General features: G+C 37.2%; 1 protein-coding gene and 1 pseudogene across 1 annotated transcript in view; one reads left to right on the top strand and one right to left on the bottom strand.

The window, feature by feature from the left end:
* LOC102746014 (B-cell CLL/lymphoma 7 protein family member C pseudogene) overlaps positions 1-1,206 on the top strand; it is a 35,594-nt pseudogene extending 34,388 nt beyond the window's left edge.
* The window catches only part of ROBO1 (roundabout guidance receptor 1), a 1,116,478-nt gene that overhangs the window by 711,449 nt on the left and 379,185 nt on the right, over positions 1-25,844 (bottom strand). The window lies entirely within an intron of this gene.

The raw sequence follows: 25,844 nt of genomic DNA, 5'->3' as shown, positions 1-25,844 counted from the left end.
GGATTGCTAGAGTGCTGGGGGGTGGGAGGGATGGGGTGGATGGGTGACAGACACTGGGGAGAGCGTGTGCTATGGTGAGTGCTGTGAATTGTGTAAGACTGTTCAATCACAGACCTGTACCTCTCAAACAAATAATACATTATATCTTAAAAAAAAGACGATAGTAGGAAGGGAAAAATGAAGGGGGGGAAATTGGAGGGGGAGACGATCCATGAGAGACTATGGACTCTGAGAAACAAACTGAGTGTTCTAGAGGGGAGGGGGGTGGGGGATGGTTAGCCTGGTGATGGGTATTAAAGAGGGCATGTATTGAGTGGAGCACTGGGTGTTATACACCAACAATGAATCATGGAACACTACATCAAAAATTAATGATGTATGGTGATTTACATAATATAATAAAATTAAAAAAAAATGATCACTGAACTTTATGGAGTGGTTTACTTTAAAAAGATCAGCTATAAAGGGAGGGCTGGGCCAACAGCAGGAGGGACAGCAGGCTGAGAGAGTGGTGCCCGGGCCTATCACCGAGCCTGAGTCCGAGGCACTGGAGGTGGACCAGCCCTGGCCCCTGCCCCTACAGCATGGCCAGGTGGGCTTTTGAGCCGTGACCCAGAGCCTGGCCAAGGATGACATCAAGCAGCTGATGGAGACCATCGAGAAGGTCTGGAGATGGGAGAAGCACTGGGTGACTGTGGGCGACACTTCCGTTCATTTATGTTCAAGGTGCCAGTGGTGGACCCCAGGAGGAGGAGCGACAAAGGGGAAGTGGCAGGGCCGAGAGATACTGAGGCCTGGAGTGGCAGGGCATGGGTGCCAGTCCCCAAGGGGGTGGCCTCCTCATCCTGCCAGATCTCAATGATGAGAACAGTAACCAGAGTTTCCATTCGGAAGGCTCCCTGCAGAAGTGCACTGAGCCCAGCCCTGGAGGCACCCCCTGCCCAGCCACCCTGTGTCACCTGTGGGACCACTGGCAGAGGTCCCACAGGGTTCTCAGCCCCCGAGGCTGGGCCAAGAGAGAGATCCTGGGGGCAAAACTGCAGGCAGCAGTGATGAACTCTCAGTGCTGTCCAAGGAGGAGCCTGTTCCAGAACTCCTGGAGGCTGAGGCCCCTGAAGCTTATCCCGTCTTTGAGCCGTGCCACCTCTCCCAGAAACAGCCCAGGTTGACACAGAGGACTCATCGCATCTGCCCAAATGTCCCTGAGCCCTGAGAAGCTGGCCTGCCTGTCCTGTCGCCCCAGAAGCCCCTTTGGCTTTTTTCATATAAAGACCCTTTTGTTAAAAAAAATTAAAAATTAAAAAAAATGAAAGATCAAGTGTATAAATTGATATTCTTTTAAATGTCAAAATCTCATTCAAATTTAAATCGCCTATATAGTGGATAGTAATTAAGCAGCCCATAGATTTCTGGCTACGCTCTTCACATTAAGCAAAATCCTTTTTGTTGTTGCTGTTTTTAATTTGTTTGTTTGATTTTGAATAATGGTAAAGTGAAGGTCAAAAAGAGATTTTACTTTTACGAAATCAAGTTTTTGGTTCCTTTAAGTTCCCAATTATTTTAGGATAACATTTCTTATAATTCTTTCCATATATGATTTTTGGTGAGTATTCATTTCATTCCTGTTCAATTCAGCTGTTTGAAGATGAGGTCTATTTTTACATCTTGACTTTGTTTTTTCAATGACTTTGTTCTTTCAACAAAGCTATATAAAAGCTAACTATCCAGTGATTATTTCTAATTAAAGGGTTCTGATTTACAAAAAAACCCCACAAAAACAAAAAACAAAAAAACAAAAACAACCAAACAAAAAACAAACAAAACTTGTGGGAAATTAAAAGGAGAGTGTGGTGTGCCCTTTGCATACATGTCTGTACTAGTTCCCATTTCTGGGAAAATCATTTAAAGTACAGTATGTGTAACCTGTTTTTCTAGTAATTACAAATCAAGACATATGTCTTTGCAACAAGGAGAAGCTAGCTGCCATTTTAAGCATTCCTCTGCCCCTGCCGAGTTAATTCCATTACACAAAAATCCTGACAAGGTGATTTTGAATGGAGCATCCTCCTGCTAGATCTTCCTTTTGCTGCATTTCTTCCTTTTGAATTGCAGGACTGCTCACCAGAAATGGAAGTATGCCATTAAACTGTTAGGTTTACTTTCCTTTAATACTTAAACCATGCCAGAAAGTCATAGAGGAAAAAAATTCTGCACAATGTCTAGACAAATTACATTTCCCTTTTCTGTTCTCTTGCCTTTACCATGTAATTCATCAACTAAAAAGGTTTATGGATGCTCATTGATTATAAATTTGACAGATTAATTTCACACATTTAAATTTGAATACACAGAACATAACTATCACACAGATTGAAGAGAACTGAAGCTATTTCTAAATTAGTCAATCTACTGATACTGTACTATGTAGAAAGAGTTAAGAATCAATATTACCTTTTCAACTTGTACCACTGAATAACATAAGTATGCAGTTTGCTTAACTAACAAACTATTTTCCTAAGTCTCCATCTATAACAAAAGTATGAGAAAAAAAAGTGTGAGACCAGAGCAAAAGTACACTGAGATAATCTAGCTAACTGAATGTGTTATTTTCTTTATGTTCAGACTGTAGCATTCACTATTCTCCAAACATTTAGCTAGGTGATACTAGATATGAAGTACTGTTCTGAGTCCTTGAGATAAATTGTTAAGGATTTAGTGGGAGAGACAGCCAAATTGCTAAGTTCTAGGAGAAATGCTATAGTAGATGTATGATTAAAGTAGACATAAAGAGGAAGAGAAATTAATTCCGACTAGCTGAATCTGAAAGAATTAATTTCACAGAGAAGAATATGCAAGCATACACACCACACATAAATGCACACAGGCACACAAAATGATTTCCAATCTGAGAAACCAGACTTGGAGTAGTCATGTGATTGCTTACTCTGTTATGAAGTGATGGGAAACACAATATGGTTGTATCTAATGATCTTTTACCTGCTTAATCCCTCAACTCAAGTGTGTGGACATAGAAAGGCTAGGGTAAAGGCAGACGGTTCTTTTATACCTGGTTAAATAATTCTGATTTATCCAGTCAACAGGAAGTTAATAGTTAGCTCAGAAAGGTTTTAGGGAGAGGGTTATGGTGGCAGTGTGGGGCATGCACCAGAAGTTAGGTTCCAAAGGAAGAAAAAATAAGTTATTGCCATAGTCTAGGAAAGGCGGTAAAATATCACGATTGCTATCACTACTACTACTAAAACCATCACCACTAGTGGAGAGAATGGACTGAGTACTGACCACGTGCCAGGGACTTCTCTAAACTTTTAGAGGTACAATCAGACTTGATCCTCACCACAGTTTATATGGCAAGGAGAATGAGGGGGAATAGTTCGAACTTCTCATTTTCCTCATTCTTTCTTTCACCCTGTACCGCCACTTGATCTCATCCAGATATCCAGGCTCTTGCCTTTTCATCTTATCTCAGTCAACTTCCTCCTGCTCCTTCCTGTTCCTCTGCCTTCCAAAGGCCTGATCTACCATCTGCACTGCTCTCATACCAGTATCCTTGATTACTCTGCACCTCTGTCATTCCACTGGAGCTGCCTAGTAGCATCCCCACATTAGATCAGTGCTAAATCCCCCATCTCTGCTCTGCAATTATACAACTGAGTATGCTGGCTTACATCACTTAAATATGTTGACTGGCACAATAACAATTCAAGGTTTCCAATCATTCCACCCTTTATACCTTTGTCATCAGTCCCGCTTCTTATTTCCTAGCCTATTTTGACGCATTTGCCACAACTCATGAGTCATCTACTCCAACAGGTAATGGACACCACTGCAACAGAGTGGATTTTGGAGTCATTGGCATATAGATCGCAGTGGAAAGCATGTGAGTGAATGGAATCACCATTTTCATAAATGTATTTTACTTTCAAAAACACTACCCACAAATAGCATTTCCAAAAATACTGCCCATCAGAGTAGTATTACCAAGGTTCAGTTCTACACTTTAAATCTAAGAACTCAGAAAATCCATTTCCCATTCATACAACATCCACAGTATTTAAATTTTTATTTAATGGGTAGAAGATGTTGTTTATCATCTCAGAAGAAATGCTCACAAAATTAATCTTTTGATCTCAGATTTAAACCATTGTTAGACACGATTCATTAACAGAGTAGGTGTTAATACAAAGACCTAACATCTTTTTGAAAAGAATTAGATGCTTTTATGAAAGTGCAAACATCCTCCTCTTACTACTCACTTTATTTTTAGCATGGGCTTTTCAACCATAAATGTATTCTCCTTGGGGTTTAGTCCTTCTTAGGAATATAAAAGACTCAAGATAACAGAATGTTGACAGGACAGAATTCACCCAAGGAAAATAACATATTTTCCACTGTAGATGTCTAGGGAGGCTCATGACTCAGTATCACCCAACTTTTTAACCTCTCATGTCACTGTTCCTACTGTGTCATTTGTGTCCTTGTATATACCAATATCTGAATTTGCCTCTATTTTTTCTAATTCTGACATTTCCTAGTCAATGTGCTAGTCTGTAGGTTTGTCTTTCCGTTTGTAAAGGAAATCAATGACCAGAAGAGAGTTTCAGGGCATTCAGGGCAGTTGCCTCAGACCAACCAGAAAACTAGAGTTTCTCTGAGTAATAGAATTTTTTAAGACTCCTCTATCTGCACTCTGTCTTCAGACCATTTTTTTTTTCTGGATTAATACAAAGGATTCTTTGTTCCTAGGTACTTTCAATTTTGGCCAAAAGGAACTGATTTCTTTTCTCATGTATTCACATGAGCTGGGCAATCAGGAAGCCATGATATGGTGGTGGATCTGTTAAACTTCTAGTTTCATTAATTTTTCCCTTTTATACCTGCTTCTGGAGGAGTTTGTCTTCATGATCCTCAATATAAGATCAGAACACTACATAGAACGAATGAGGAATTTTACGTTCAAAGTTTAAGAAAATTCTTTAACCTACAGAATAACACACGTTCTACTATTTGTCTTTTTTTTCTTGTCTCTAACAGGTAGTGAAAGTACACACTTAAATGATGTTACTTTGGGCTTATAAAGGGAGGACAATAACCTTTTAGAACCCACCAGTTTGTAAGTCAAGAGGCTTCTATATCTACTTAAGCGGCAAACAAGTCTGTGGGACACCACGAGCAATTGCAATATATATTTCACGGCAGAGAGTTAATGGAAATGCCTCAGGTATTAAGCTAAAAAGTGAATCATTATGTCAATTAAAAACATTAATTGAGGTAATTACAAGGAGATCATAGTTTATACAGAATTTAGTTATAATTTATACAATTATCCTCAGTTATACAGAAAAAATAATGAAGCTGTTTATCTAAAGTATTTACCCAACTGAAAATCGCAACTACTGAGAGGCTACATTTACACAGTCAAAATACCAATTTGAATTCGACCTGCCACAAGCCTACTTGTAAGGTAATGGATTCCCCGAGGACAAGGTGGTTTGGAGAGAATACAAGACTTCTAAAAACGCGACACTTTGCCAAATCAGATTCCTTAATTGTGACTTTGTTTGGAACAAGTCTCATTTAAGTGTAATTGCTAACATCTAGCACTAACCTCCTCTGGTTGTGGAGCCAGAAGGCATTTCTGTACATATAAAATATGAGATCTGGTTCCTGATTTTCTGAAGCTGAATAAATGGACTCAAATTTCATTTTTAGATCAATGCAAGCAAGGAATAAAACATGAAATTAAAAGGAGGAGATAGCATTCTGTATACAAACTTTTTTGGTTTCTTTGCATTCACAGAATATAAATAAGATTAGGATCTGTTTGCTGGTGTGTTTTGGTGGTTTCAAATATTGGTTTTGAGCAGTCTCGAGAACAGACTTCCTTTGTTTGAATTCTGGCTTTATCACTTACACAGCTATGTGATCTTCATCATATTGGTTATTCACTTTGCCTCAGTTTGTCTATCTGTAAAATGTGACTGTGAAAATAATACCACCCATGTGGACCTTATAAAGTTAAGTGTTCTAATAGCTGTAAAACACTAAGAATAGCGTTTGGCCCAAACCAAGCACTATATAAGTGCCAACTATTATTATTGGTACAGGAAAATGAAGTATAATTCGGGAGTAGGCATAGTCATCAGGGGTCCAAAGGAATAAGCAAAGGTCAGAGAAAAGATTCTACTTGACTACAATCTCTCTCCGCTTTGCATCTGGTTTCAGAAGACCGATATCCCAAGAGGGTCATTTGCTTACTTTGCTGATTCTCCAGATAATATTTTTTGTTTCTGGAAATCTATCTCGGGATTTCAACACATAAATTGGAATCCAAGGTGTGTCTGGGTGTGCTTTACTTATAGTTTCCCATGATAGAAGTCTCACTACACATTTAACAGTACTTGCAGATTTGAGACCTAGTTTCCACTTCAAAAAAGGAGACAAACTTCAGAAAGGTAGGAATTTAAATAAAATATCTTCTTTTCTTAAACCTGATCTATAATTTTTAGGATGGAATAGTGGTCTTCCTGCATATGGAAAGGCACAAATGATTTTATAATAATACACCCACTCACACATTTGCCATTATAAATCAGTAATGTATTGCACTATTTAACATGTATTTTATTGCCTTCAACCTTTTTTTGGCCATGTAAATTGAAAAATACTGCAAGTTTTGACATGTCATCATTAAACATCAAGCTAGAGCCCTTTCTTCCCCCTACAAAAATCCATTTATATATATCAATGAATCACTATTTAAGATGTATTTCTTCAGACACCAGTCATATCATGTCCTCTGTGTTACTATAAGATTACCTCTTTATTTATCTGTGCTGCTAAGTTAATTATAAAAATGCTTGCAGTGAGCAAACATTTTGCTTGCCTAGTCAGCATCTTAAACTAGATTAATCTTCTAGCAACACTTAATGGAAACTAAATCACACATCAACATGCTATAACAATGTAACAATGAAACAGCAAATGAATCACTCAATTAACTCCTTGATAAATATCCAAAACATACTTGGCTCCTATAATTTGTAAAATCAAAATAAGCCTTTCTATTTTCTTTCTGCATTTTAAAAATGCCTCAATTCTGGAAAATAAATATCAAGAAATGCATTTGGTTGTACACGGTTTAAAAAAAGCTACTTAATTCAATAACTGGTTAGAGGTGCCTGGGTGGCTCAGTTGGTTAAGCGTCCCACTCCTGATTTCAGCTCAGGTCATGATCTTAGGGTTGTGAGATCAAGCCCCATGTTGGGTTCCTTGCTCAGCTGGGAGTCTGCTTGAGATTCTCTCTCTCCCTCTCCCTCTGCACCCCCCTGCCACAGCTTGCTCTCGCTCTCTCTCAAATAAATAAATAAATCTTTTTAAAATTTCAATAACTGGTTAAACTTCCAAACAAAGAGGGAACCATATTTGATATATGACACCATATCACATGTAATGTCAACATTCACAGAAAATATATAGTCAATCATTAAAATTATATAGCTACAAATACATACATATACATAAACTGAAGTTGGTTCATTTTCTGTCTGCATGTGAACTGTTTCCAAAATATCTTTGTTATTACTGGATTGGTGGTTAATGTTGACCTTATTTCAAGGGTTCCAATTATCAAATATCCATGATCCTGATGGTTCAAATTTTGTTTCATTCTGAATGCCAGATTTACTCACTTTTTGCCCAACATATCAAGTAAACTATGAAAATGATTATCTAAGCCTCAGTTATTTTTTTAATAATCTAGAATTTGCCAGTTTTATTAATATAAACTTATGTAGGGTTATAAGAAGATCCTAAAAATTTTGTGTGTGTGTGTGTGTGTGGCAATTTTTTATTTACATTGTAGTTAGTCAATGTATAGTATAATATTGGTTTCAGGAGTAGAATTTAGTGATTCATCACTTACATACAACACCCAGTGCTCATCACACCAAGTGCCCTCTTTAATACCCATCACCATTTAGCCTAAAAAATTTCTATCAACATGGTAATTTTTTATCAAAAAGCACATTATACTGGGGCTGGAAATACCAAGTTATATCAGTCATGGCTTTTTGTTCTTAATATGTACAATCTGCCTGGGATGTGGCAGCTCTATATAACGATCTTAAATAGCACTATAAAGTAGGATACCCTAAGATACCTACAAATGGTGGGAGTGATGGCCTTCAGAGTAAATGGATTGGGGGCCCACTGAGGATTTCTGGAGTTGGTGATACTTGAGCTGAGCCTGAAGGAAGAGGGAAACTTTAGTCACCAGATTAAAAAAATAAAAATAATTTCAGGCAAATTGTGGAATACTCTTTGGATTCCATTTATGATGGTGACACCCAAGACAATAGTATGAGATATTGTAATGTATGTGCTCTCAAAAAGTTCGGGATGGAATCCAAACATTCCCACCTTCAGGTTTCAGTAAGTGTTAATTCCTAAATTCCTCTTTTAAGAAGAGTTTAGTTATGTCTTAATTACATGATATTGGCCTAATGTCTTGATGATCGTATGAGAATATAAATCCTTTATTTATTTATTTTTTTTAAAGATTTATTTATTTATTTGAGAGAACGAGAATGAGAGAGAGAGAGAGAGAGTACATGAGAGGGGGGAGGGTCAGAGGGAGAAGCAGGCTCCCCGCCGAGCAGGGAGCCCGATGTGGGACTCGATCCCGGGACTCCAGGATCATGACCTGAGCCGAAGGCAGTCGCTTAACCAACTGAGCCACCCAGGTGCCCCGAGAATATAAATCCTTTATACATGAAATACATTTACTTTTTTAAACTTTTATAAATGGGAGTTCTGAGCAAATCTTAAATGACAATAAAAAAAAGAAAAAGACATGAAATCGATTCTTGACTATCCATAAATGAATTTTCTGTGACCAATTTTCTATTGACTCCAGAAGCATGTGAAATAATTTATAAAGATTTTATGTGCTTTTAAAATCATTACCTTACTTTCCCCAACCTTGTCTCTTTGGACTTTAATCCATGTGACTCTCACCCAAAGTACAAATAAAAATATAGCAAAAATAAATAAAATAAAAAAAGTAGCAAAAATAAATTTATACAAACTTACAGCTTATCAACAATAGAGCTATATGTCTGCAACAGTACTAATTATAATAATAATAATAATAATAATAATAGCTTTCCCCTATTGAGGACTAAGTTTCTATCATTTTACATAGATTAGATCTATTATTCTTCAGGATGACCTCATATAACATGGATATTCTTACTGTCATCATTATAATCATCAAGAAGCCTGAAGCATAGCACCATAAGGAACTTGCTTTAGGTCACAGAGATAAGGAGTAGAAATGCTGGGAGCAAGCTGGCTCCAGATTCCAGAGTGTTAAGCCATGGTGCAGGATATTTAAATAAGATGATGCTCTTGAATCAAACCTCCTCTTTGAAGACCAGTAGTTCTTATCTCTGTTTGCATCCCAGAGCAGTCTTTAAAGCCTTTAACCACTACAGATGACCATGCACCCAACCAACAGTTTCTGATTGAATAAATAGACCTGTGGTGGAGATTGTGTTTCTCTCCTTTTAAGAAGCGCCACAGGTAATTTTGATGCACACTTCCAGGGTTTAGAACCTTGATGTAGATTCTTTCTTTAGTCTGAAGCATTGTGGTATCTAATGGATGTCATATCCTAAGCTAATTTGATATATCGTATTTGCCAGCCTTCATTATTCCACATGAGGGCCAATTAAAGTTGAAGCGAGACAAAAATATTGGAAATATCCAATATTTCTCTTGATATACTTTACAGTGAATCTTAATTTGAAGGGAATAAAATGTCTTTTAAAAATAACAGCATTTTCTTGTTATGCATCTTTGTGTTAGATAAAAATCAACTTCCTAAAAAGTAATCCCGATTGAACCAAAAACTCTAGTTGCTTTAAGTCAGGAGAAAGGAATAGCTACCTTTTTAGAAGATATTAATCAAGACTGGCAAGGCTGAAAATGTTTAGATTCAATGTTGAACTCTACTTTTTCTGTATATACTATAAAGTTGGAGGGATTAAAAATATTAGTATAGAAAAGAGCAGTACTCATTAGTTGTTTGATCTCTTAACTTTTTATGGTTGCTCTAAACAATATCAGATATTTGTGAATACTAAAACTCATTGCAAACTTAAAAGCTTACTGGTTAAGAAAGGTGATACAGTTTTTGATTAAAAAAAATAATTGTTCTCAATTAGGCAAATGTCCTTAGCAGCTTCCAAAGGCAGATCAGTGCCATCTAGTGGCAAAACCAGTTCACAGATTACCTTTTTTTTTTTTTTTCCCCTCTAGTTAACAGATTATCCTTTCTGATCAAGTTCAGTAGAGGGTAGAGGGTGCCAATGATACAAAGCTGTATCAAACACACACACACACATACACACACACACACGATATCATATACACATATACCATACACACACACACATATATAGGTATGAATTTTAAAATGTAATTTTACTTCCTCAAGAGATTTAGTTCAGTGTATAATGAGACAAACATGTAATATTTGCACTAAAAGTCTAATATTTAACAATTTAGCAAGGAATGAGGAGTTATGTGTATCTAAGACATAGACAATCAATAAATGAAATACATAAGAAGGGAGTTTTAATGGATAAACAAGACCTTATATGGAGAAAGGGTTATCAGTTTTTAAAAACAGTAGAATGAAGTATGTTTTCAGTGTCAAGAGTGTGCTTAAGGTTATGATAAATAAGATGGCTAATAATTCACAATAAAAATGACAACTTGTTTTTTGTCTGGGAGAGACTAGACAAAAATCTGGTAGAATTTCAAACATGATATTTAAGCTGGAGAAGAGAAGTTACCGAGCAAAAAACTTGAAACCCTGAGACTTCATGAAAAGCTATATAATTTCTCTCACTGCAGATCCTGAGTAATAGATAAAAATGTATCCCTCTAGAAATGTTCATGAACTCTCTTACCATGAGGAAAAAAGAATGGACTAGATGAAATTAAGTTTCCTCTCAGGCTTTAATTGTGTTAAAAGCCAAGTATCCTCCCTTATAATTCATCTTTTTGGTTTTGAGATAATAAGCCTGTTTGACCCCACTGAAGTTCTGCCTTTTGTTCGTTCTCTTCCTGAGACTCCAATTAACTTTACAAAATTTCTGTTCAGTGAAGAAAATCTAGGCAAAAGGATTAATTTAGCTAACAATGCTGTAATATAAAAACCTCCGTAGGAGCTTTTTCTGACCTATTCCAGGGACTTGGCCAACTCGAATGCCATGATGATGAAAGAGCTTTTCATAGCCCAGGAGATAAGGGGAAAAAACCATATTGCATCAGATCCAGTTGCTCTTAGAGGAATTCAAAAGAATCCAAAATAGTTTTAATGTCTAAAAAATGCCACATTTTCTATCTAGAGACTAGGATCCAAAAGGGTACAGAAGGTTGACTTATCAGTGATGTAATTTTCTCAACCTGATGAGGAAGGCTTTTATATGTTCCAAATGAGCTATCAGAAAAGGGGAGAGCCATTCTTTTTCTCAGCCACTCAGAGGAAACAATATGGTTATGTGAAACACAGAGCCATGAATAAGGCCACTCATGCAGCTTCTCTTGCCCCAATCTTAACGATGATGACTTTTCTCAGTCTGCCTTGGAAACACAGAAGCAGCTGTAATTTCTTTCCTTTTCAAAAAAACACTCTCTTCAGTTAGGCCCTTTTTTTCCTTTCTTGCCTTGTAGTCAATGTGACCATGACATATAAAGAAAGAAAGAAATGTAGGGAACTGTGGTAATGTTATTTTAAATTAAAATAATTGTGCATTTCCTCATTGCTGATATCAATGATTTTATAACTTTTTTGAAGCTACTTTTAGGTGGACCATCCTCAGATTACACATCATGATTCAGGCACAAATGAGAGTTACTTGGTTTGGGTTACTCAACAAATTTTACCTTTTATTTACATTTATAAATAAGATGTGTGTAATTAATTCATGACCGCTAATTCTTTGCAGAGAATGATACCAGAGGGCCTACAAGCATACACATGCACTCCTGCGTATGCCCACATGTGAACATCTATGCATGTGTAAGCACACACAGACACATTTCCCCTCACAATCCCTTCTTCCTCTGACTTACAAGTTGAAAGCCCCAATATCAAGTTCACAATAAAAATAATCATCATCATTTGAGTGATCATCTGCCAAGAAGCCATTTTCAGCACATGGACCATGGTTCAAATTCTGAAGGATTAGAATATAATGGAAGTTAAAAAATAGAGTTTGTGTTCACTTTAAATATGCTGAATGCTTAAATTCTAGAAAACATCAATTTTAAGTCATTGATAATTATGTACTCTGTCATAATTTAAATTATATGGTCACAATTAGCAGGGATTAATCAATCCAGTTTTTGTACAGTTTTGGCTCTTAGCCATACTTGCTTTTCTTTTTACATAAAATACTTTCATTATCAAAAACTTACTGACATCGGAAACTCATACAAAACATTTTTTACAGCTATTCATGGTAAGCACATGTCAGAAAACTTAACTTTAGTTTTAACATGTTTAATAAGCATGGATATCTCCTGAATGTATACTTCTTTTCTAAGGAATTGGCAGAAAATATACTGTGGTACTGATGTAACTCTGAAGCCATGAGAGTAAATATTCTTAGAAATAGAACCCTTTAGGGCTATCTTCTCTCCTAATACATGGGGGCAATCTCCATTCTGACTGAGTTCTGAAATAATAAGTTCAGCCATTCTTCACTGTAACTACAGACTCGAATGTTTCAGTTCTCTCACTCAATTCCCAAACATATCTAAATATGGATTGCACTATAAGTTCCAGTCCTTAGGATCTTCTACTTCCATCTTATCTATTGGCTCTCTCCTTGCTTCACTTCCTTTCCTCTCAGGATTAAAGTCTAAGGTTTACCTATGACCATAACCACACTGTACCAGTCAGTATTCTTGCTCTCCGAGTGCCCTTAATCTCCTTTGTCACTTGCTTTGCAAAGCTACAACTGTGTATTCATCCAGCTCTTGGCAATCATGTCTGTACATCTGTACTAAACTCATTGTCAATAACCTATACTTGGTCCTGAAGGGAGAACAAGCAAATGCAATTCTGTAGTAGCTCCTTCTTCTTTTCCCAATGGTTCAGGCTATGCACCATTTTCCTCTCAGTCTGAAATCTTGGCTCCTTCATCTCTCTGCTCCATCATCAGAGGACCTTGAACTTAGAAAGAAATAGAAACCATTGCATGAAAGTACCACTGACTTCTTCCAGTGAATCTATCAACTTGGATCTATACTTCCACTTTTAACTCTCCCTTCTATTAAAATGGTGCTGCTCTGCTTTGGATGATTGAGTCATCTCTTTCCACTTCTCCATCTACTCCAGACTTCCAGGGACCTGGAGCTTTGATTATAAGCTGTCATCCTTTTATGTTTAATTCTACCTATAGAAAATCTGCTTATGCTGACTCAGTCAGACAGACCTGGTGCTCTTTATAGTCTTGTTGCTTACTAGCGAGCAATCCAGGGTAAGATACTTAACTTCTTCAACCTCAGTTTCTTTACCTGTACAGTGGAAATAATAGTAGCAAATACCTCACAGGATTGGAGTGGTGAATAAATGAAAATAATGGTTCAGGGAAAAATCTGGCATGAATGTTTTTGATAAAATCTTGCTATTACTGTATTTCCCAACTGGATTTGAATAAACCAGTCCCATTGAGGGTGTGGGAGGACAGTAGTCTCCCTTAAGCTCTACACCTCTTTTCAATAATTATCTGATTTCATTCTTCTACTTCACTATGAAACTTCTTAAAAGAAGTGGTCTCTCCCTTTCACCTCTAACTTGCCTCCCAAGCTACTCCTTCTGGCTTTGACATTCACCACTCTCCTGCAAAGCCCCATAAAAGTCACCAACATCAGCTCCCTGTTGAAAGACCCTTATCTTCGTTGCTCTCTTGATAAGATAATGTGGGGCATCCTCTCTCTTTTCTTGGCTCCCTTAGACTCTTGTTCTCTATAGGATGTCCAGCACTCAGCTGGCAGAACACATGACTCATAACAGCCCCCGATAAATGTGTGTTGCCTGACTTAACTGAATGAGAGCTCCAGGATCAAAGTCACCATTTATTTCTACAGTGTTCTGACATTGGAATGGTCATTTTACTCAAGAAACAGCTGGAGTTCTGAATTCCTTCTGAGGCAGTTTATTTCATATTAGATTTCTGGGAAGAGGCTAAAACCACATTAGCCTCCTAAGAATACTCTATATTAAGGATGTCCTAGAAAGAGAGAAGCCCCTAAGTTTACATTAGGTAGCTTTCAAAGCTGTTGCACTTGGTCAGAAATAGGAAACTGAAACGGTGAGAAATTTTCATGAAGGTTCAAATTACACTATTTTGCAAAGTTTAAAAAATTTGCCCATCATTATCCATAAATTGCAGCTATACATTATAATTATTTAATCTACATTTCTTGTTAAACACTTAAATTATGTCACTTCACCAATTTACAGAAATTATGTGATTAGGTGTAATTACACTAACTAGCTGAACACAATTAAAAAATCTTACACGCAGGAAGTGTCATCTATAGTATAGTAATTTTTCCCCCGCTCTTGACTCACTGTCCTTGGTCTCTATCACAAGGAGATAAAGGCTGGCTCAGTCTGAATGGGATAAGAGAATTTCCAGGTTTCAGGTGACTTCTGGCTCAGGGGCCACCTACAGCGAGCCTCTCCTTCCCGTAAGCATATTTTCAGACAACGTGCGCCCTTAGAGTCCCCGAGCTTATAACCAATAGCATCACCTGCAGGGACGCTGACTCTGGTAGCTTGTACAGCTTGAGGGTCAAGCCGACCTATGTGAGACTGGGAGGTGGAAATTGCTTTCCAGATTTCTCTGCACTGGAGCCCTGAGAGAGTGCTGTGTCATCCTCTTCAGCTGCGCGGTCGCGGTGGGCAGCGGTGAAGCCGGCGCATCGAAGCCCGGATACCTGGTTCAGGTGCGCTGCTTACTGAACCGTGCGCCTGGACTTGCGTTCCAGGTCTCAGCAACTTTGTTTCTTCCGCTCTAAAATACGGATGCTGATCATGGACAATGACTGTGGGTGATAACAGCACCTCCTACGGTAGATTCGAGTACATATTACTACTGAAGTCTTAGATGAAATATGGCTTCCTTAGAAGCTTTCCCTGATCAACACTTAACCGCTCTTCCTACAATTCGTAATCGAGTATTATGGGTTTATTAGCTTAATATTGCTCTGCTGTATGAGGCTATGCATTTCATGAAAGTGGATAGGGATGATGTTTGCTTTGTCCCGGCACATTGCCTGGCACATAGAGAACGCCGATGAACAAAGGATGAATGAATGATACACGCTTTCTTTTCTGCGCCTCTCCTTTGTCTTTTCCCACAACCAGATAGTCAAGTGTGGTTTCGAAAGGTACCTGATAAACTCATTCAGTACTGAAGTCCTAGAGCCTCTTTGCCAGGATCACAAGCGTGACTTTGTGGAAAATCACTTTCTAAAAATACCTGCACATTATTATGCAAGTGATAGATGCTATTACTACCATCTGCACGTTGAAAGAGAGTAGACTGTATTTGCAATCCGTGGAAACCGAAACTCAGTGGGCTCAGGGGTTGGTGATGGCATTTTCTGGGGGCTCAGAGCTTCCACAAACCAACCGGCTAAAATTTTGCCAGGTGCGAGGCTGTTATGCCTGAGAAGCAGGCTTGCCCTCGCTAACCACAGGAACGTGTTCTGTTGCTGCAAACATCCACTTCCCTTTCTCCCCCAGGCACCCTCTGCAGCTTGTCTCCCTTTGCTGTCCTCACTCCTCCCCCACACCCGACTCAGACTGTAGTCACTGTAAACTACCTGTTCTGATTTTGGCCATTTAAATCCACTTCCACTGTTTTTGCTCCTCTCTCACCCAGAAAGAAATTACTAAATACAGGCGAGTCATACTTTCAGTCACTTAGACACCCCCCAAACAGATAAAATATTGGTAAATATTTTATACCATAAAAAGGTTGATTTTTTTTTCAGAGAACTCAGAGCAATAATGCCTTAATACCAGACCCTCTGTGCTTTTTTATCTGATTTGACTAATACATTTTTAATTTACACAAAACTTTGTAAGAACACACTTTATTTTCAACTAATACCTTCAAATACCCTGTGAATTCATACCATAACATACATGGAAGTGAGTTTACACAATCTATAGGGCCATCTGAATAGTGGGAAGCAAATTAGAAAATCTTTTCTTGTGCATACATCACCAAAATGAATGTGTCTTAAACCAATTGCACTAGTTAATGTAAAGACATAAGAGATCCACAAAACTCCATTTAGGAAGATACTGTCTTTTTCTTCTCCCTGCTTTAAAATACAGTAAGCTGTAGAAAATCTGCAAATCCTTAGTCACATAGAAATCTAAATTCCCCATGTAGAAAGACTACAATATGGGAAAACCCAAATAAGTTCCATGTGTGAAATCCCTTTGGCCCACTTACACAAGCAACTTCCCTTACACATTTTAGGAAAAGTCAGCTCATAGCACTTACTGAATACCAAGCTTCCAGTCTAAGTGTTATTCTCAACATATTTCAACACAAAGAAGATCTCTGGATTTTACCTAACAAAATTCACAAAAAAGAGAAGTAACTGGTAGTGGCTTTTTTCCCTTTCCTGACTCTCCCTTCTCTGACCTCATACAATTCTCACAAAGGTAGTTTAGATATAATCCTTTGCTTTGATTTTTGCAAGTACAATGAGAACACACCTCTTTTCCATTTGCTACATTGTTCTGCCATCTGTAGGTCGGTGAGCAAACTTCTCAGAAAAATCTTTCATTGTACAATTAGATTGTGTTGAATATGCAACCATTTGCATGGTTTCTTCTTGCAAATTGTAGAGTTTTTTAACGGGGTAGGGAGGATCTTGAATGTGCAGATTTCTGGTGTATTTCTAATATTATGTCATTGTAGAAAGGACACTATAATATGAAAAAGTATGTCACTTATATTCCTTAAATTTGTTCAAGTAAAACTGAACTCTTTACTAAAAATAATTCATCCAATTATCAGTTCTAAACATTTTGCACATAGTTGCTAAATTTAAAAGTTAGGTAAAAATATAGGTAAAATATAAATTAGAAATATAAGAGGAAATTTCACCTGTTAGAGGTGGGACAGAATCCTGCTATACTTAATTTTTTGAATGCATACAAGTTCATATTCTGCACTTTTGTTTATATTTCTTTTGAAGAAAAGGAAGAATATATGAAACCTGTTCCTATGCTTAACTGCTTCCCTGGATAATAACCAAATTTTGTATATTTTTCATATGCATTGTTTCCTTTTATCCTTGCAACAACTCTATGCATAGATAGGACAACTATTATAAAAAGTCCATATTTTTGTGAAATGGACACAGAAACTTGGTGGGTGGGCTCAATGACCAGCCCAAGATCACACATCCACAAAGTGTCAAGCCTGGGATTGATATCCAAGTCTTGCCAATGTACTATAAAATTTCTTCTCACCTCCTCTATTTCTTCAACAGAATGTTATGATTTATATTCAGTGACAATAAATATTTAACCAACCTGCGAGATATGTCTTCTGGAAACATATCTGAATATCTATTTCCATGAAGATAGAATTTCAAGTTTCAAATGACTATAAACCAGTGTATCCTTTAGAGAATCTAGAGACATGTAAAAGAAATTAAGGTACTACGCAGATACATTCCATTTATGTAGAAGATAGAAAATGATGTACAAGAGAAAATGAAGCAGATAAGAAAAAGCCATGATAATTCATAATAAATATAAATCTGGTTTAGGAAAGTTTAAATTCATATGAAGGTACTGAACACCAAAATACAAATGCACAAATAGAAACAAAATACATTGGTTTTTGAAGGAATATGCAGTATAAGGGATAATACATAAACACTGAGGATTGAGAAAGTACATCAGAACAAAATAATTTATTTTGAGGCTGTTATGAACTGAAGGTTTGTGTCCCCTCCAAAGTCATATGTTGAACCACAACCCCCAGGGGCTATATTTGGAGATGGGGAAGCAAGTAAGGTTAAATGAGATCATACAGGTCAGGCCCTGATCCAATAGGATTGAAACCCTTATAGATAAAGAGAGCTGAGGGGCACCTGGGCACCTGTCGGTTAAGTGTCTGCTTTGGGCTCAGGTCATGATCCCAGGGTCCTGGAATCTGAGTCCCGCCTTGGGCTCCCTACTCGATGGGAAGTCTGTTTCTCCCTCTCCCTCTGCCCCTCCCACTGCTAGTGCTCTCTCTCATGCGTGCTCTCTCTCTCTCTCAAATAAATAAAATCTTAAAAAAAAAAAGAAAAAGACAGCAGAGAGCTCTATGCCTCCTGATTGTGCAGAGAAGGCAGTCATCTGCAAACCAGGAAGCGTGCTATCACCGGAAACTGAATTTGCCAGCACCTTGATCATGGACTTCCCAGTCTCCAGAGAGTGAGGAAATAACTATCTGTTGTTTAAACTGCCCAGTCTGTGGTATTTTGTCATAGCAGCATGAACAGACTAAAACAGAGGCTGAAGTTAGGTTTAATACTAAGGTTTAGGGTTTTTCTTAATAGACAAGGAAATCCTAACTCCTTTACCTTTATTAAAACGAATAAAAAACTTCAATATTTGTAACTAGCAAGAAGCAAAGCTAATGATGTCTGCTTCAATTTGCTTCATACTTGAAGTATTGTATTTCATTGTTAAAATATAATTTTTTTTGCTCCTATATGTAAGCTATGTGTCTTTTGACTGTCCCCTGTCTAACCTTTATTCTTTTATTTTGCCTTACTTCTGACCCAGAATACAGATGGCAAATGATCTATGGATTATGATCTCTTTTACAACACTTGAGAGACTGTGTTATTAATTTTGAATAGCTTACAGAGAAGGGGAATAACACATCACAAATGTTTCTCTATTGTCAGACCTTGCAAGCATAGCTAGTCAGGGGAGCTGGATCATCCTGAAGTCTACAGAAATACACAGAATGACTACAGTTCTACAGAGAACAATAAATAAATTGTCAAATATTGAGCCACTGAAATTCTGCCATTTCCCTAAAACTATGGCTTTGTATCCAATCTTTAGAATTTTGTAATGGGTCAGCCTCCAGCTTATTTGACAAGATCTTCTAAAGTGAATTTATTGTGTGCAATTTATTCCAGACCCTGACTGAATTAACTTACTTTTGAGTCTTCCTTGGATGTGAAGCCAAGAGGGAACATACCCTTCTAAGGATCTTTCCATTCAATAAAAGCTCCCAAATGCAAAATTCAGCATTCTAGGCCACTATGTGGATTTAAAATATCCCGTGGGGAACTTTAGATCTATAAACCAATCAACTGATTACCGTTATCCATTTATACTATTTTCTCTCATGCATCACTTCCATCTGGGGTTTTAATTGGCTTTTTATCTCATATTGACTCTTTAATAGGACCATCATTCTTATTTTTTTATTTAGTAATTATGCCATACATTTATATTAAAAACAAAAGCAAGTCTCAGTAACAATTGAAGAACTACATAGAAAAGTTGTGGGAATGGAAAGGGCTTTTTAAAAAGTGGAATTCAAAAAGAAAAAGAAGTATCAGTCATAGAGCCACTTAGGGATGAAGTTTGGAACTTGTTCCTTCAGGGGATAGAGGCTAATGTTTCAGCTGAATTTAATTTATCACCCTATTCCAATGACAGTTCCAAATATGTTAGTCCCTTGTGGAATATGTAAATGACTGTCATGTTAAGATTCTGAAAATAATTTCACAGACACCTGGATAAAAAATATTAAAATAATCTTACAGCTCTGACATTCTTTCACATGGATATGTTTAAACATAAAATGATGAATACATGTTTTAAAATGTAAGACGCTCTCTCTTCTTTAGAAAGAGGATACCTATCCCCAAGCTACTTAGTGACATTGACCAATGAAAATAAGCAATTAATTTTTAAAAAGAAGGAAAACATATCTGTATGTCACTTTTTTGTGAGGGGCAGTCATTAAAATATAAACAATTTTGGTATAATTTGATATTATTTTGAATCTTAAGATATGTGCATATTTTAAATGGCCATGCATAAAATGATTAGTTGTCACAGAAGCTGGCATTTGCTACACAAGCATTGACCATTTGTAAAATACTTTAATGGTATCACTGTTTAATTGCAGTATTTAGTCTTACATAGGAATGCAGCATCTCAAGCTCAAGATTTGTTTTTATTTTTTCCATCTTGAAAATTTGACATTTTAAGAGTTAACTTGAACCCACCTTTTGGTTGGAATAATGGTTTGGCATGTATCCCATTTTTCCTATTCATATTAATAGAAGGGATGCCTAACCTGTCTTTTTTCAGGCTTCATTTTATAGTCAAAAATGTTTTAAATTCAAATCCTGGAGAGAATCTGTCATCCTCTCCAATAGCTTTTACTAGACCAACATTTTAAGGTCATATGCAACCAGGAAAATTAAAATATACCAAGAAATTAACTTTAGGCAGTATGGTTCTTCGTTCTTATTGAAGAGATTCGTACTTAAGGAGTATTTCCAATACAATTTATGCATTCGTTCATTCTCTGATTCATTTATGCAACATTTATTTATTCAGTGTCAAAGATATTTAAAACATAGTCCTAAACATCACAGGATGAAAAAATTTGTGTCTTCAAATCTATTATGGAAATTCAAATAGTCAAGAAGTGCATTGTAAAGTGGTATAACCTGGATATGAATCTAGAGTTTAGATATGTGAAAGATGCCTCTTAGTTGGGAGGGTCAGGGAAACTTCATGGTATCCTATGTGTTGTTAAGGCTCATACAAGTTGGCAACTCGATAGTCTGATGACAGCAAGATAGACAGGTTTGGGGAGGTTAAGGAAAGGCAAGGGGGTGGTGCTAGAGGAATTGAGCCTATTGTGGACGGCCTCCAAGCAGATCTGTAGCCCAATGGGGTGACCTGAAATCTCTGCCTCTTTTTTTTTTTAGGATTTTATTTATTTATTTGAGAGAGAGCGAGAGAAAGAGAGAGCAAGCACACAAGCATGCGGGAGAGGGAGAAGCTGGCTCTCCGCCAAGCAGGGAGCCTGACATGGGGCTGGATCCCAAGACCCCGGGATCATGACCTAAACCGAAGGCAGACGCCTAACCAACTGAGCCATCCAGGTGCCCCTGAAATTCCTACTTCTTAACAATGGGATTGTGACTGTTCATTAGTCAGAAGAGTGCTCCTCCCTACCAGTTCCAGGACAAGGGCAAAAGGCCCAGTAACAGAAACATCTATACTTCAGTTCTAGGGCGCAGAGTTGAAATAGTCACCAGCCAGTGGCCCTGATGATAATGACGTGGTCTATTCCCTTCAGAGAAATTCTGTGCTTTTTCGGTGCCCCCAGGGCTGCAGTTCACTTTGGGACCAGGACAGAAGTTTCCAAAAGGAAACTTTGGTGAACTGGGAATAATACCACTAGAGGAGGAAAAGCTGATGTCTGCAGATGGTTAAATGGAATAGCCTTGGTCTTTAGTCCTCACAGCGCTGACAGTGTTAACATTTTGCAGATTAAGAAGCTAGAGTGGGAACAAGCCAAGAGGTTACTATCACATAACCAGGAAATGATACAACTAGACCTTAAACCCAAGGCTTCTATTTCCCAAATCCTGTTTCATTCCAAAAACAGTAGCATGTTGGAAACCAACTAATGTGAAACAAATCTGTTAGAATACTAGAAGTTTAGATCAAATGATCTATTTATATAAAGCTGCCATTGGAATAGCTTGAAAGATTTGATAGGGCTTTGAGCAGAGGACCACTAACAGGCACGTGCCTATTAAATCAGCATTTTTCACCTACATTGAGAGTGTCTGGGACATGATGCAACAGCTGGCCACTGAAAAACTCACAGATACTCACAGATTTAATTAAGTGCCTAGATCCAAAAACTGATGAACATCCGAGATGCTTTTCTCTAGTTCTGCTAGATGATGATAGTATTATGACCTTTATTTAGAAAGACATGGATTTATACATTTACAAAAAGGACTACTGAAAAATGTGAAACTATGATATTGTAGCTGGTTTGTTTTTGAGGCTAAAATACATATGAAAGAATAAAGAGCTTTCTCAGAAGTGCATAGCAAGTATACATTATATTATAGATCAGGTTTGGGCCTGAGGGCCATGAATTTTCATAGAAGTTAGAGGTCAGGTGACATCAAAAGGTCTGAAGGGTTTGTCTTCTCTGAAAAATGTCTATTTGGGTCATCTGCTCATTTTTAAAGTGTTTGTTTGTTTGTTTTGGTGTCAAGTTGTATAAGTTCTGTATATATTTTAGATATTAACCCCTTATCAGACATATCATTTGCAAATATCTCCTCCCATTCAGTAAGTTGCCTTTTTGTTTGTTGATGATTTCTTTTGCTGTGAAAAGCTTTTTATTTTGATATAGTCCCAATAGCTTATTTTTGCTTTTGTTTCCCTTGCCTCAGGAGACATATCTAGAAAAATGTTGCTATGGCCCATATCAGAGAAATTCTGCCTATGCTCAGAATCCTCTAGGGTTTTTATGATTTCAGGTCTCACATTGAGGTCTTTAATCCATTTTGAGTTTATTGTTGTGTATGGTGTTCGATGGCCAACAGACACATAAAATGATGTTTAACATCACTAATGAGAATATCAGGGAAATACAAATTAAAACCACAATGAGATATCACTGTATACTTGTCACAATGGCTAAAATAAAAAAGACAAGAAATAGCAATTGTTGTCAAGGATGTGGAGGGAAAGGAACCCTCATATACTATTGCTGGGAATGTAAATTGGTACAACTACTATGGAAAACAGTATGTGGTTCCTCAAAATATAAAAAAAAATAGAAATACCTTATGATTCAATAATTCCACTACTGGATATTTACCCAAAGGAAGTGAAAACACGAATTTGAAAAAGGTACATGCATTCCCATATTTATTGCAGCATTATTTACAATAGCCAAGATATAGAAGCAGCCTGTGTCCATCAATAAACAAATGGATAAGGAAGATGTCTCTCTCTCTCTCTCTCTCTCTCTCTCACACACACACACACACACACCCACAAAGAAAATATTATGCAGTCATAAAACAGGATGAGATCCTGACATTTGCAACACCATGGATGGACCTAGAGGGTATTACGCTAAGTGAAATAAGTCAGAGAAAGACAAATACCATGTGATTTCACTCATACATGACATCTGAAAAACAAATGAATAAACAAAAAGAATCAGACTTATAAATACAGAGAGCAAACTGATGGTTGTCAGAGGAGAGGGGGTGGGGGATGGAAAAAATGAGTGAAGGGGAGTGGCAGATACTGGCTTCTAGTTACGGAAGGAATAATTCACCAGAAAAAAAGGCACAGCATGAAGAATATAGTCAATGATACTGTAATACTCTTGCAAGCTGACAGATGGGAGCTACACTTGTAGTGAGTATAATGTATAAACTTGTGGAATCATTAGGTTGTACACCTGAAGCTAATGCAACATTGTTTCAACTGTAATAAAATGAAAAAAAAAATGGTCTGGAGGGTTATTTTTGCTCTGGTAATCAGTATCTACATTGTACATCATTTCCAATCCATGTAGCTTGACTATTTTAAGTTTAAGTAATTAAAGGATGCTATTTTAATATATTTCTGCACTCTTCAAAATATTTTAAAAACCTCTTAAACTTTTCTAAAACTGCACCTAATTCATTTTTGAGACTCTTAGTCTATTGGAAATCATGTAGAAACTATGCAGTTCTTCTTTCTTCCCCAAACTTCTGCATCGTATATAACACTGTTCACATCTAGTTATTAATGAAGTGTCCACCAGAAGCCAACATTATGATTTAGGTACCTATAATGCTTGTTTTCAGGAGCTTTTGTCAGAATCACTTCTTAAGACATGTTTATTGGGCGCCTGGGTGGCTCAGTTGGTTAAGCAACTGCCTTCGGCTCAGGTCATGATCCTGGAGTCCTGGGATCGAGTCCCACGTCGGGCTCCCTGCTCAGCGGGGGGTCTGCTTCTCCCTCTGACCCTCTTCCCTCTCGTGCTCTCTGTCTCTCATTCTCTCTCTCTCTCAAATAAATAAATAAAATCTTTAAAAAAAAAAGAAAGACATGTTTATTGAAGCCTCAAGTTCTAGAATTTAAATCCATCCACTTACTCCATGTTAAAATGGCAATATGTAATGTGTAGTGCTTTAAACTTAAAAGTAGTTTAATAGTTATTATTATGAGTTTAATAGTTATTATTCATACTTATGGAGAGGCCTGGTTAGAAAGAATGAGTGAAGGGATTATCTCAAAGGAAATGAAGAACAGGAGGCCAAGATTTAAGGTAATCTTTGCCGACCACTTCCACTTTATCAAATGGCAAAAACACATATAATCAACAACTGCACTGTTTGGGGGAAAATAAAAATATACGATTAGATCATTAAGCAAAATACATAGCAGAGCTCTAAAATGATAAGATAATTAAGAAGCCAACCTGCTGAGAAAAGCAAATTTTTCAATAGACTGAGCAAACTTGGTGGCTGATTACTGTATTTGCAGTCTTTTAAAAAATACATTCTTTTCATCTTTATGTGGTGACAGCCATAATTTAATAAAAAGATGAAAAAAATACATAATTCTTTCAAATAAATGTCAAACCATATTTAAAGATGTTATTTAATCTGTTGCCAGGATATTAAAAAGTTCATTTTCCTGACACCCAAAGTGTTCTGGCAGAAATTAAAAATTTAACAGCTTTTCTCCAATAATTTCTTGACAGAATATAACATTGTACAAATAATCCAATCCTACCAAATATCTTTAAGGAAACAGCAAGGGTATTTGATAATGTTTCTACTTATACAATTATTCTAATACAAAATGATTTTTAGTAGTAGTTGGGGACCTAATTGAGCAATGAGCAGAAAAACCACTGCAGAACCACTTTGCATTAGAACTGTACTTCTTTTATTTGAAAATATCACTACCTATTTATTTCTGATTAATTTATTAGATGGAGTTTCTGCTCCACATGCATGTTTATCCTCTTCATTATCTCGGTGTCATATATTATTTTGTCCCGCGTGTCACTCAGTAATTCATCACAGTTTGCACTAATGAAGAAAGGTGGTCATTCAGAACAGCTAAGTACTTTTCCCTTGATATCCACACTGATCTGGCTCATCAGAGCCCAACTGCTCTGGTTCTGTGTGCTCCAGCCACCCTTTCCTGTTCTCTTAATTTCATATGGAACCATGTGTTCTTGCTAGCACATCAGAGAAGATAAACCTGAGCAACATTTCAAAGGTTTAAAATTTGACAATCCAAATAGTACAGACCAAGGGCTTGACTATTTTAACAAAGCAGATTAGCGGGGCTTCCATAACAAGGTAAAACAGTGACTAATTGGAAGGATGGTTCTGATGTCCTCTCATGCAGCAACCTTGGCTCCTTGCCACCCCCCTCCCCCGCCCCACATTGCCTCCGACATGCACTTACACTTTTGATTGCAGAGAAAGTAAATATTTACTGTGCTTTTAAGTTACACATTTGTTTAAAGCACATATGGAATCAACAGCCCCCCCCCAACACCTGGTCCCCTCTCTCTCTCTCTCTCTCACATACACACACACACACACACACACACACACACACACACACACACTATGAAGTTCTGTCCACTTTAAGCCTTAGGCAGGGCTTGCCTTATAAC

This window comes from Leptonychotes weddellii, chromosome 1, assembly GCF_054177405.1.
Source record: "Leptonychotes weddellii isolate Sample4059 chromosome 1, ASM5417740v2, whole genome shotgun sequence".
Taxonomy (NCBI): Eukaryota; Metazoa; Chordata; class Mammalia; order Carnivora; family Phocidae; genus Leptonychotes; species Leptonychotes weddellii.
This window is presented reverse-complemented; position numbering and strand designations above follow the sequence as displayed.